The sequence below is a fragment of the Thalassophryne amazonica genome, chromosome 11, assembly GCF_902500255.1.
Source record: "Thalassophryne amazonica chromosome 11, fThaAma1.1, whole genome shotgun sequence".
Taxonomy (NCBI): Eukaryota; Metazoa; Chordata; class Actinopteri; order Batrachoidiformes; family Batrachoididae; genus Thalassophryne; species Thalassophryne amazonica.
Window position 1 is genome coordinate 45,521,780 of NC_047113.1, and position 15,041 is coordinate 45,536,820.

The window sequence follows — 15,041 nt, forward strand, 5'->3', positions numbered from 1 at the left end:
ATCAACTTTGCAGGTTGGAGCCTTATCATGGACCATTTTCTTCAACTTCCACCAAAGATTTTCAATTGGATTAAGATCCGGACTATTTGCAGGCCATGACATTGACCCTATGTGTCTTTTTGCAAGGAATGTTTTCTCAGTTTTTGCTCTATGGCAAGATGCATTATCATCTTGAAAAATGATTTCATCATCCCCAAACATCCTTTTAATTGATGGGATAAGAAAAGTGTCCAAAATATCAACGTAAACTTGTGCATTTATTGATGATGTCATGACAGCCATCTCCCCAGTGCCTTTACCTGACATGCAGCCCCATATCATCAATGACTGTGGAAATTTATATGTTCTCTTCAGGCAGTCATCTTTATAAATCTCATTGGAACGGCACCAAACAAAAGTTCTAGCATCATCACCTTGCCCAATGCAGATTCGAGATTCATCACTGAATATGACTTTCATCCAGTCATCCACAGTCCACGATTGCTTTTCCTTAGCCCATTGTAACCTTGTTTTTTTCTGTTTAGGTGTTAATGATGGCTTTCGTTTAGCTTTTCTGTATGTAAATCCCATTTCCTTTAGGCGGTTTCTTACAGTTCGGTCACAGACGTTGACTCCAGTTTCCTCCCATTCGTTCCTCATTTGTTTTCTTGTGCATTTTCGATTTTTGAGACATATTGCTTTAAGTTTTCTGTCTTGACGCTTTGATGTCTTCCTTGGTCTACCAGTGTGTTTGCCTTTAACAACCTTCCCATGTTGTTTGTATTTGGTCCAGAGTTTAGACCCAGCTGACTGTGAACAACCAACATCTTTTGCAACATTGCGTGATGCTTTGTTTCAATTGACTTCTCTCGTGTTGGAGCCATGATTCATGTCAGTCCACTTGGTGCAACAGCTCTCCAAGGTGTGATCACTCCTTTTTAGATGCAGACTAACGAGCAGATCTGATTTGATGCAGGTGTTAGTTTTGGGGATGAAAATTTACAGGGTGATTCCATAATTTATTCCTCAGAATTGAGTGAGTCCATATTTTTTTCCCTCTGCTTGGTCTAAAAAAGTAACCATTACTGACTGCCACAATTATTTTTCCTGATTTCTTATAGTGTTTCTTAAAGCCAGAAAGTTGCCATTTGAAATGACTTTAGTTTTGTGTCATGTCTGTGATCTGCTTTTTTTCTACAAATTAAACAACTGAATGAACATCCTCAGAGGCCGGTGATTCCATAATTATTGCCAGAGGTTGTAAGATGAAACCTAGATTTGATGTTTTGGTGAAATAATTAAGTACTTTTATTTTTTATGGACTTTAATAGCCTTATTTTTATAGACTTAAAGAGAAAAGACAGCACTCTCTCTGTCTGTCTGTCTCTCCTTCTCAATTTTCAGTTTCAATTTATTGATATGGGAGACATATGTTTACATTGTCATAGCAAGTGTTAAGAGTAAAAATTAAGTCCTCTGTCTCTCTCTGTCTGTCTCTTTCTCTGCCTGTCTGTCTCTCTCTTTCTCTACCTGTTTCTTTTGCTCAGTTTCTCTTTCCCTCTGTCTCTCTTTTTCTTTCGCTCTTGCTGTTTTTGTGCTGCGCAAACTTCAAACTTTTTGGAAACATGAATCCTTTCAACTGTAAAATAAATGTATCATCATCGGCACTCACATGTAGGAGTTTAATGGAAACTTTTTTCCCTTTCAGTGGACAGAATTTCTATTCGCTGTCTTCTTCCACTGCATGCTGAGCTGGCTTTTCATAGCGTTTTACAGCCTCGGGACAGTGAAGTGGCTAACTTTCTAGGACACATTTTCAAGCAACAGTTGAGTTAATTTTTCAGAAAATCTGTGCTCGACGAACACACAATTTGAACCCGAGAGCCAGGCAGAAATTTGCTGCTAAAACACTGCGGAAGAGAGCTCTCTCAAACAGCCCGGCTTTAGAAACAGCCTCTCCTCCTCCTGCTCGGCAGTAAACAAGCAGAGAGCAAACAACAGCAGTTGAGAGGATTCACAGTGGCTCTTCTCCGGTATTGGAAAATATGGCGCGTTGGATCGGTATTTTCTCATACGTGAATTACATCGGTATTGGGTTCCGATACGATCCGTGATCGGATCTGGTACATTCCTATTTTAAAGGGCAGGTTTTCTCTACATACAGTAGTGACTGCGTATGTTACATTTGTTTTTTTATTTTTCTTTGTGCACTCTAATGTTAAGTTATTTCAGCTTCTTTCTTTTTTGTTTGGAGTCACCACAGCACACCCAATGTGAATATATTGATTTGGCACAACTTTTACACCTGACACCCTTCCTGACGCAACTCCATCTTACATGAAGAATGAGCATGGGTGGTCTTGAACTGGGAAGCTTATGTTTTGGCAAATGTATGCTTTATTTGTTCACTATTTAACTAAAATCTCCCTTGGGGGAAGCATTTTCAATATTTGTAAAATGTCAAAAATACACAACACCAAAGTAACTACATACATATTACAACGTAGCCCCCTCCTTTAAATGGGAAAGCTCTGATTTTTATGTTTCAAATGCATATTTTAAACAGGTCAGGTCTGGGATTATCTGATAGTCCCACTTGTTGCTGCACTGAACACACTATGGCAAGCATCCAGGCAAACAACCTATATTTTAAATACATTTTTAAGAAATACCACCCGTCCCTGAGAAGTACACTATACATTTCACAATAATTTCAAGGCCGTATTTTCATGTGTACAATCGGACCCTAACTGCACAAATGTGAGTTTAATTATAGTACCAATTTAAGCAGGATATTATCAAATCGATAACACCACGGTATTTTTGTGTGCATTTGTGTGTGTGTGTGTGTGTGTGTGTGTGTGTGTGTGTGTGTGTGTGTGTGTGTGTGTGTGTGTGTGTGTGTGTGTGTGTGTGTGTGTGTGTGTGTGTGTGTGTGTGTGTGTGTGTGTGTGTGTGTGTGGTTTTAACATTAAAATTGGGAAAGAGAGCCTCTGATAGTAAATCTGAGTTGGTGGATACAAGAAGCTTTCATCTGGTAAATCAGGTTGACAGGTGCTTTTAAAATTCCTTCATTTGTGCCAGAGATCTGACAGATTGTGAAAATAACATGACAGTGGTGTCCATGAAACATAATTCTGTTTGAAATGTCTTTATATTTCACTTTTTTGTTTCCTAGCTCTCCTTTACTTTGAAATATACAACTGTGGTCTATATTAGTCAGCAGCCAGGCATTTATTTTAAGACAGGGATGACTTAAGAAGACCACTTCAGAATTAGAATCATTTTATTAACTGTGTTTAATAAATAGAGGAATGTGGCATTAGTCAGACTCACAAATAATGCACAGAAATGCTGAGAGATGCATGGCACAGTTACTTTTCTTATATACATGCAGTTAATGTCGATAAGGCTTTTAATCAGTGGTGGGCACAGCTAACCAAAAATATTAGCTTTAATAACAGATAATCAGCTAACTGAAAAGTTATCTTTTATAAAGCTAAACTGATAAACCACCCAAAAATTTATCGGAAGCTACAGATAACCGATAAATTCCAGTATTGTCTCCAGTACACTTGCAGTTACTAATAAGCTGATTTTGAGTTTTAACACCACAATTGCTTCTGGGAGCATCAAAGACAACGACAGACGCAAACAATGAGTCAGCACTTCTGTCTTTGAGCGCCCTGCCCCATGCTGGAAGCTCATGTTTACTACATAGCTTCCAGCAGCAAAACAGTTGAGAGGAACAGCGAAGCTCTACTCAATACTCTACTCGATAACAGCGCTGCTGACTTATGGTTTGGTGTATAAATAAAATTAATACTGATAGAATAACTCCATTAGTGTCATTTCTGTCATTTGTACAAAGTTAAAATATAACATATATCTTTTATTGTTGAATAATGCACTAATTTTGAAGTTTTGTAACAACCACAGACAGATGGCAAAGGATTATGGGTATGTGCCTCCGCTAACACTGATTGGTTCACTCATTCATTCTATGTAAACACCAACACGTTAATGTGAGGTGTGTCGTGTTTTGGTGTTTACAGATAAATGTGCTTTTGTAAAATATGCCATTTTTTTATTTGTAAAAAAAAGCCAAGTTGTAATTAGATAACCGTCTGATATAACCGGTGTCAAAATAAATAGAGCACTGTCATGATCTACTGGTGCCAGACATTCAGTACTTAAGCTGGGCTTACACTGTGCGAGTTTTGGCCCTTTTTCAGCTGATTTTTCACTTGTGCGTGAATTTTTTGGATCGGCCCGAGTTTCAGGTTGATCCCGCGTCCTGCATCGTGTAGTATACATGGAGTAATGAACTGCATTTAACCTCTCACGACCACCTCCTGATCGGCAATCGTATGGTCAGAGGAAAATCAAACCTGTTTGATATTCTGGTCAAGCGTCGTGAGGGTTATCCCGCTGCTAAAGCACTACAAATGTCCAACCTCTGGCACTGTGCATGTGCAAACACCAGAGAGAGCATAAATAGTGATCATTTCTTTGGAAGAGCAGCTTCTGTTTCTTTTGCCCCCCTTTCTTCAACTCATGTAAAGTCTTGTAATTTTTTTTTAACTTTGATGTCTCCCATCGAGAGTTTTTGTAAAAATACAAAATGTAAATATAGTTTGAAAAAAAAAAAGCTTCTGTTTACGTTTTGCTTCTGGAAACACGAGTCCGACGTGTGGTTTTTGAATGTACAATGTGTGTGAGAACAAAAATTGTGCGCTCTGAACTTTTAGACCATGCGGTTTTGTCGTACAGTTTGAGCTGTAGCCGAGTACAGTGATTGAAAATATTGTACAGTGTCTGCCCACCTTTAGGGCGAATACAGTCATGAACACTACTGGCCAGTAGATGGCAGTAGTGTTCATGGCTGTAACTTGCCAAAACAAAATTCCAGATAATCTGTGTCTGCTACGTTTAAGATGCGTGGAATTTAATAAACGCAAACACAAATGCAATAACGACATCTATAAACTCGGAGAATATATTCACGAGAGTTTTAGGCACAATATACAAAGAGTTTAATGCTATTGTCCGTGTGGAGCCTGATCACAGCGTCTCAAATGCATTTCTTCTGTCATGAATGTACTGAGATACCCATAATGCACTGCTGCTGGGCACAGCATCTCCACACTAAAACCTTCAAAATTAGCGCATTACTTTAACACTAAAACATATATCTGATATTTTCACTTTATAAACCTCACATATGATGTTAATTTAAATAACTTGTCCAAAATTAGTTTGGTTAAAATTTTAACCATAAGTTAAACCTGTATGCCTGTGGATGACTTGGGTGATATTGCCAGCATATTAGTATGGGGTCAAAAGAAATGAGTTTTTTTTTTCTTTTTTGTGACCAGTTTTCCTTTGTCTGCAGAGGATAGAGCGGTCTCTTCTGGAACCAGTTCTCCTCTATTTATGGAGGGTAGAACTACACATCTGCTACAAAACATTTAATGAGTTGGTGCTAAACTGATTTAGAATTTTCTAAATGTTTGTAGCTATTCAGCTTTGTTTACCACATACGTTAGCGGTCTACAAAATTATTGAACCAAAACTTATCAGAAAATAATTAGTCCGATAATGGTTTTCAAAGTTATCTGAAAAGCTAATCCGATAATGAAAACATTATCTTCGAAAATTAGTGGTTAGCGGATTAGTGGAACTGTGCCCACCACTGCTTTTAATGACACATCAAATCATCCTCTCAGCAAATAACAGAAGAAGTCAAAATGCTGACTGCAGCAACTTAGGAAGTAGTGATAAAGATTTGAGCTCCAAAGAGCTATGAAAAACTATAAGGGTGTACCTCAGTACACCTCTACAGGAGGAATAATGACCGACCAACAGAGTTTGGTTGTTTTCCCTCTGATAGCATGTTTGCACCTATGCATGAAGTTTTCTGCAAATGACAAAGTTTGGATTCAGTCACCATGTAACATGCCCCATGATGGACTATGGATCTTTCCACAATCATCTGTATGTGAGCACTACTCATCAATCTTTGTGAAGTCACAAGACAAGAATGTTATAAATCAAGATCAAAGGAAAGCTTTGAGTAAAGACCACAGAGTTAAACTTTGATAATTGGTCACACCAAAATTTAAACAAACTTTTATTTGTGTTTTTTAAGTATGTGTGAAAATTTGTCATCATATACCCTAAAGTCCGCCTCTGGGTGTTTGCTTTTCCACCTTCCTCAGTCAGTTGGAGGTGGTAATTAGGGATGTCCCAATCCAATTGAAGTGATCGAAATAAGGCCAGATCAATTTCAGTTCAATTCAATTTCAATTTAATCATCTTATAATGCACCAAATCACAACAAAAGCCATCTCAAGGCACCTCACACAGAACAATTCAATATAAAAATTAAATAAATAATTAAAAATTAAATACATAATTCAAATACATAATTAAAAACAGAAGTAAAAGAATAAAACAGATAAGAAAGAGAATAAAAATAGGTTTTAAGTCTTGACTTAAAAATGTCCACGGACTCCGACTGCCTCACAGTCGCAGGAAGACCGTTCCACAGGGTGGGTGCACGATGAGAAAGCTCTTTGACCCGCTGACTTCTTCTTCACCCTGGGAACCCAGCAAAGTCCCACATCCTGCGGCGGCAAAGCCCAGGCTGGCACGTAAGGTTCCACCAGATCAGCCAGATAAGATGGCTCAAGTCCATGAACAACTTTATAAGTCAATAACAAAACCTTAAAATCTGCTCTCACAGAGACAGGGAGCCAGGGTAACAATGCCAAAATGGGTGTGATATGTTCAGACCTTCTGCTACGTGTCAAAAGTCTTGCAGCAGCATTCTGAACCAGCTGAGATCACAGAGGCTGAGATCACATAGCAGTCAACGCTCCCACTGAGCATAAGCTTGTATTTCGTACACTGCAACAACATGTTAAATTGCATGAATGTCAGTATCAGCTTTTACCCTGCTCCTGTTTCTTTGCTGCCTTAAATCATGTCTTCTCTCTGAAAACTCTGGCACTGTCTTTCTTGTCCTGTATGTCAAGGTAGTTCCAAATAACTTTGAATATCACTCAGGTATCCAAATGGCATTCAAACACTTGTCGACTGAAGATATATTTTACGAGGACCATTTTCTTGCTATTTTAACAGTAAAAAAAAAAAAAAAAGTCAAATAAAACACCTTAATGGTACTTAGTCACTGCCGCTTTCTTTTCTATGTAGCATTTAAGAAAGAAAAAGGTGTCATTTTGACTCAATTTACCAAAAAGTGTTCTTATTAATTTATGTAATAACCTTTCTTTCCTTTATGCTCGATGCATTACATCGGATAAGTCGACAGCCCTGATGACAAGTCTCCACTAGACCCATGACTGAAATTCTGTTGGTATATTTTCCATGTGCAAACTACCTCTTTTCAGATATTTATTGTCGGCCGCCTAATGCTTTGCTATTGTTCGTGCACATTATGTGGTTGGTTGGGGAAAGCAATTCTGTCTCTGTAATGTAGAGCATGGCCATCAAGGCTCTTTATGGATTTGGGAAAGTAGAGAGAAGAAAAACCCAGACCGGCCATTGTTGTCATTGTTGAAGAAAACTCAACATTTACAGTATAATTGTGAAAACACAAGCACCGGATTTTTATTTTTTTTTTTAACTCAATGCAGCTGGCATATTTCAAAGCACAAGAGTCTGTAGAAGACTTGAAGGATTGCTGGTGGAATTTGTCCAGAAGGGGATAACCCTCTACACATATGAGTGAGGGGGAAAAGGAGTTGACCACTGTGCTGATAAATTCAATGCCCTTCATCATTAGCCAGCATCATTTTTCCTCTTTCTCACTGCTGCAATGAGGCATTGTTTCTGCAAAACAAAGTGCTTTGGGCTGTTAATTGTTTACATAAAGACACACATTTATCATGACCCCCCTCCCCATGGTGGACATGAGACCTTTTATTGATTCTGAAACCATCTGTGAGGCAAGTTTGGACTACAACTAACCACTACTTCAGCATTTCATTCATCTGTTGAGCAATAATTTGGTTAACTTTTGTCAGTGTTTTATTACACTTCACAAGTATTTTGTTAAAAAATTGAATATCAGAAAATAGGTAAGTGTGGGTCATGTGACACTAGAGCATGTTTTTTGTCCAAGAGAAACAGAAATCAGTAGTGAAATCAATTGCTTTAAAAAAAAATATTATTGGATTTTATGGTTTTTGTTGACTAATCACTGCAGCCCCAATGCAGAAATAACTGTGGTAGATAATAGTTGTTATCTACAAGTATTATCTATTACTACTTAATCTGCAAAAATGCTATTACACATTGCCATTTTTAGCTTCCTGCACAGTAAATGATTTTCCATTTCACTATGTTGCGGACACAGTGTCACCTCACTCTAATCCCATTTTATTTGCACTCCTCATCACCTTGCCTGTTCGGGTCTCATTACCAGCCACTTTACAGTTTTTCCTCCAGCTGTTTCCTGTCTGTTGATTACATTCACCTGCTATTTATCAGATCATCTCCTCTAATGTATGAGCAACCATCTTATCCACGCTGGATTGTGCTCGTTTTCTCACACTTGATTTTATGTGTCATTTGGTTCTAGTGCTCGGTACAGAATCCACACTATGGGAAAAGACACTGGGTACAGCTTTGTGCAAGCATATCTTGATTGTTTCATTTTAACTCTATTGTAGTTATGCATAGAGGCAAAATTGCAAATATTGTATCTCTGCTCAAATACTTATGGACCTGACTGCAGCATTACAAGACCAAACATTTACAATGTCAAACTTGCAATATTTGACACAGTAAACGCAATATGACACTTTCTTCCAGTTGTGCATCCCTAGGTGCTCCCATGTCTTCTCCGGTGATAGGCAGTACTGTATGTAGGCTCCTCATTTCACAAAAATGAGACTTCTCAAGCTTGTTCGTCTGTACTAGTAACCAGTAGACAGTAATGGGGAGCAACCAGGTCGGTTATAACCAACCTTTATTTCACACTTCCAAGTGTGCATATTGTGCTTCATGACATTGAAAATCAAGTCACCTTAAAAAAATTCAAGATGTAAAAAAACTAATCAGCAGTATATGAAGTACTGAACCACCTGTTAAACTGAAGGGTAAGTGGACTGTATTTAATGAAGAGCACTTTACCATCTGATGCACTCACATAAAGCACCATTCATGCACACGCACACAGGTCTGGCATATATGGCACTCATCTGCAGATTTGACCCCCAAAAGTCCAGTGGGTTTAACTAGTGTGAGTGCACAGCACAATGTCTGAACCCACTTGCAGAGGTGGTCTGGGGCAAGGGTTCAGTTGAACATGAGGATGGTACGCATGTACTGTGATCGCTAACCGCACCCGAGTACGGATCTCAGACATCACGTCAATAGTACAGCTGCTCTATTCAACTGTTACGGCTAATATTATTATTACAACTTGAATATTACAGTCTTCAATTCATTCAAGAGCATTTATATTTAAAATGGTCTGTTCTCTCACCTTATTGATCACTGTGAATCAAGGAGCAAGGCTGTAGAGTGCGCCCTCATCACCTGCTGCCTCCATATAAATCTTGTAACACATGCAGCATGATTGATTGATAAATCCCGTATTGCATAATTTATCATGGTAGACACGTGAGAAGCCATTAAGGCCGAAATACGTCTCAACATAAACCACAAATTCAGTACTATGTCAAACTGCATTATTGTGGTGTTGGAGCCGTGTTGCCACGTCTGGGGTTTTTACTACAGAAATGGGCTAGTTTTGAAATGTTGCAGATTTTACTACTGTCTATAAGCACTTTTAACTTCTTCCATTCTTTGAGTTTATGATGATGTAAATGTGCTTGGGTGGGTAGGGAGTGGGATATTCATCTCTGTATAAGGCAACAAGGAATAGCACCTTTAGTGATGACTATGAGGGCGAAACATGCTGTCTTTCACCTTCTTGACCCACATTTCCCCATCTGGTGGGGAGATTGAACATATGACCTCAGCTGACAAGCTTAATTCTTTAAAACCCCCTTTACACTGGCTAAAGTTCATTGTGCTTCCCTTGTGCATCCTCCAAATGTGCTAGGACACCATTGGAAGCTCAAGGGAGGCACACAGGATACCCAGGTCATCCAAGGGATGCTCACTGGAAGCACGGACAGCGCTTTGAATGCTATGTTTGCCTTGAATTATTTACCATGGTCAAAACAAACGTTAAGCAGACACCGAGCTCGTTCAAAGAAGACACAGGGGAGGCACAAAAGAGGCACAGGGCAATGCCTAGGTCATTCAGGGATCACTCAGAGACACTCAACGGGTGCACAATGATTGGGGCTATTTGGGGCTATATGGAACAAGCACAGAGACTCATCTCTGTGCTTGTTCTGTTAGACCTCAGTGCTGCTTTTGATACTGTTGACCATAAAATTTTATTACAGAGATTAGAGCATGCCATAGGTATTAAAGGCACTGCGCTGCGGTGGTTTGAATCATATTTATCTAATAGATTACAATTTGTTCATGTAAATGGGGCATCTTCTTCACAGACTAAGGTTAATTATGGAGTTCCACAAGGTTCTGTGCTAGGACCAATTTTATTCACTTTATACATGCTTCCCTTAGGCAGTATTATTAGACGGCATTGCTTAAATTTTCATTGTTACGCAGATGATACCCAGCTTTATCTATCCATGAAGCCAGAGGACACACACCAATTAGCTAAACTGCAGGATTGTCTTACAGACATAAAGACATGGATGACCTCTAATTTCCTGCTTTTAAACTCAGATAAAACTGAAGTTATTGTACTTGGCCCCACAAATCTTAGAAACATGGTGTCTAACCAGATCCTTACTCTGGATGGCATTACCCTGACCTCTAGCAATACTGTGAGAAATCTTGGAGTCATTTTTGATCAGGATATGTCATTCAAAGCGCATATTAAACAAATATGTTGGACTGCTTTTTTGCATTTACGCAATATCTCTAAAATTAGAAAGGTCTTGTCTCAGAGTGATGCTGAAAAACTAATTCATGCATTTATTTCCTCTAGGCTGGACTATTGTAATTCATTATTATCAGGTTGTCCTAAAAGTTCCCTGAAAAGCCTTCAGTTAATTCAAAATGCTGCAGCTAGAGTACTAGCGGGGACTAGAAGGAGAGATCATATCTCACCCATATTGGCCTCTCTTCATTGGCTTCTTGTTAATTCTAGAATAGAATTTAAAATTCTTCTTCTTACTTATAAGGTTTTGAATAATCAGGTCCCATCTTATCTTAGGGACCTCATAGTACCATATCACCCCAATAGAGCGCTTCCCTCTCAGACTGCAGGCTTACTTGTAGTTCCTAGGGTTTGTAAGAGTAGAATGGGAGGCAGAGCCTTCAGCTTTCAGGCTCTTCTCCTGTGGAACCAGCTCCCAATTCGGATCAGGGAGACAGACACCCTCTCTACTTTTAAGATTAGGCTTAAAACTTTCCTTTTTGCTAAAGCTTATAGTTAGGGCTGGATCAGGTGACCCTGAACCATCCCTTAGTTATGCTGCTATAGACTTAGACTGCTGGGGGGTTCCCATGATGCACTGAGTGTTTCTTTCTCTTTTTGCTCTGTATGCACCACTCTGCATTTAATCATTAGTGATTGATCTCTGCTCCCCTCCACAGCATGTCTTTTTCCTGGTTCTCTCCCTCAGCCCCAACCAGTCCCAGCAGAAGACTGCCCCTCCCTGAGCCTGGTTCTGCTGGAGGTTTCTTCCTGTTAAAAGGGAGTTTTTCCTTCCCACTGTTGCCAAGTGCTCTCTCACAGGGGGTCGTTTTGACCGTTGGGGTTTTTTACGTAATTATTGTATGGCCTTGCCTTACAATATAAAGCGCCTTGGGGCAACTGTTTGTTGTGATTTGGCGCTATATAAATAGAATTGATTGATTGATTGATTGATTTGCTGTCATTTTCATGGATTGTGTGGTCGCCTATGATCACCAATGGATGCACAGAAGGAGCAGAAATGATGCAGAGAGGAAGAAGAAGGGTCGCCAAGATAGCTGGAAGTCGCCGATGGTTGCACAGAGGAAGCTCATTGGACATATAGGTCACTCATTTAATGCCCAAAAAACTGACCCAAAATTGCATTTTAGAATACAGAAACAACCCCCAAAGGATGCTGAAGCATTTACACAGAAACGTGTTTTTCACTCCTTCTGCCTCCCTTGTGCGTCCTGGCCGTTTTTAGGATACACACGGACGCTAATTGGACACCATCCTGTGTAAGTGGGGGCTTAAACTTTAGACCACCACTTCCCCACTGCTTACATGCTAACACTTGAGAATTAGTAGTGACTTATGGTATTTTAGAAATGCAGGTTTATCTTTGCTATCGTATTTCTGCCTTTTTTTTTAAATAAAATACCGGTATGTATTTCTTCCACAACTGGGAACATTCAGTTCTTCAGCCTCCTTTATGTTATACTTATTAGGTGTTTTTTTTTTTTTTTTTTTTACAGCAGTGAATGTACGGGCTTCTGTAGGACCTGAGACTCAGTTTTTGAAAGTGACCTGCTCTATACAAATTTACAACTCATAATAATGTAATCAATAAAAATCATATTACACATCATATTAAAAATTCTGTTTGTTCACATTGGTATTTTGTAAAAAAAATAATAATTAAAATAATCAATAAAAACATTAAGGAGCAGCTTCAATTGAAGGCAGTTTTTTATACGTGGCAGAGCTGTTCTTTTGACAAGCATATCCATTGGATTGACTTTAATGTACACATATTGGATCAGGAGTCTTTATTGGCTAATAACTACTATTAAAATGTAGGTGACACAAAAAAATGTGCACAAATAATCACGAAAAATGATGAAATGTTATTTTTAAAAAATCCTGAACAATAAAAGTTGATAAGTGCACAGGTGAAGGATAAATTACAGCTGTCTGAAGCCTGTACTCTATTTCAGCCCTCAGCCGCGGTCATATTGTTGCTACGTCATCACCGGAATGGCACGTGCTGATTCAAGCCCAAATCAATTGTAACACAGCGGAGGTCAAGCTGTTTCCGGATGATTTTTTTATAGTGTGGAGCTTTTTGTTAAAGTCTAGTCTGGAGGATGTTTTTTTTTTTTTTTGTAGTGTGGAACTGTTTTTTGTTTTTTTTTTAAATCCAGTCTGAAGGTTTTTCTGAAGCAGCTGTGGGGGACACAGCATTTATGGTTTAGAGCCTTATTTAGATGACAATAAACTTTGGAGGAAAACCTTCAGTCTGACAACAGTGACGATATTAGCAAAGTTCAGGACACAGAATGGTACTTATAAATAAATAAATAATGCAGGCGATTTCGGCATGGGTGGTGGTGATAAACTGGTTCTATTTTGTTTGTTTTTTGCCAGCTCTTTGCTCGTAATCAACTGATAAAAATTTGTTTTTCTATCTGTGAAATTAGAAAAAAGTGAAGTGTGGATTGTTTTTTATTTGTTTTTGTTTTTTTTGTTTTTTTTTAGAAACAATTTCAAATCTGAAAAATGACACGAGGGGCTGAAAATATCAACTATTTTTAAAATAAATATTGTTTTCCATCTTGAATACATTATTACTAAATATTAAAACCATTCACACAAGAAGTAAATATATAGTCTTACCTGTGCGTTTCAGTGAGATCATCTTTAAACTTGAAAAATAATTCCTTTTGTTCTGGTTGAAGAAAACTCCATTTGACACACAGGACTTTGGTGCTAGGTTCCAGCACCAGCTGTAATCCGTTATTGCGGCTGATCTATCCAGTCTGTGTTGTTAATGAGCTGCTTTGCGCTGCAGGAAAAAGACTGTCACAGCCTCATCTGCTCATAACATCTCAATCTGCAACCGACGACATTATCCCATGATCCAGAAAACAATAAAATAATCTGAAGATCCTCAGTTTTGTCTCAGTGTTGAGTGGAGAAGCCAGGGACTCCATGTAAGTGCGTGCTCTTCAATGTAAATGTTCCACCTGCCATTCTGCTGGCGAAAAGTAACCATTCTGACCCCGAAAACATGGTGCAGCTCCGACCTGAACCACAGGGCTGTCAGTAGCCTGTAAAAATCCATAAGTTAATGGGACATTTAAGATAATGGTTCCAGAGCTGGCGCCACTTCCTCCTTCTTCTTGTCCAATGTCACGCCGGGAAGTTCCTGGTTTTGTAGTGGCGCGCAGTTCAAAATCTGAATATTTATCTCTTCAAGAACTGCGCACCAGGAAAGGATAAATTTCAAACTGTTGTTTAATTTTAGTCTTAAATATTCATGAAAACATAGCATTATGTGTCACCTACACTTTAAATGGCTGCTCATGATTTGGTAGGTAAAATAAGTTGAACAAAGAGAAAAAGTCTGAATAGCAGATCAGTGATTAAAAGAATAAATCCTCCAGTGTCTGTAACTGTTGTTGCATTTAGAAATTAAAGGTTTATTTTGCAGATTAAAGGATGTTTCCTTCTGTGTTCCATGTGTTGGAGGCGTGGTTTAAATCAACTGCTGCTGCAAGGAGAAGCGGGGGCGGGAGGAGGGGTGAGAGGAGGAGAGTGGGGGGGGGGGGGTCATGTTATGTTCATCCAGTGTTAATATGTTATTAACCTATCAAACATTATTTATGACTTATGCGTAACATCAGATGACATGAAATATAACAAAATAACGAAGCAAGACATTTGCATCGTATTTACTGTATCTTAAATTGCCTTAAGTTGTAGGTATTACTACGGCCTTTTCAGACTGTTTGAGTGTCAGGATAAAATGTTAGAACACCGGCATTTTCAACAAAAGTAAGATTTTGATCTTGTTCACAAAGTAAAGACATGATAATATTACACTGACTGATATAATCAAAAACATGTTTCAATAGTCGTGACTGGAGGAAAAGGACAAGCTCATAGATTATTTCTCTGACTCTGTGACTCTGTGAGCTGAATGCTTCTGGTGTCATGACCATTTGTAGTACGCTTCATGTGGAAAACGGTGCCTTTGTGACCACGCCAAAACAGTAAAACACAAAGTTGCCCAAAAGTCTGT

The 15,041-nt window shown here is 38.7% G+C and overlaps 1 protein-coding gene across 5 annotated transcripts in view; it reads left to right on the top strand.

The window, feature by feature from the left end:
- The window catches only part of unc5a (unc-5 netrin receptor A), a 566,462-nt gene that overhangs the window by 256,125 nt on the left and 295,296 nt on the right, over nt 1-15,041 (top strand). The window lies entirely within an intron of this gene.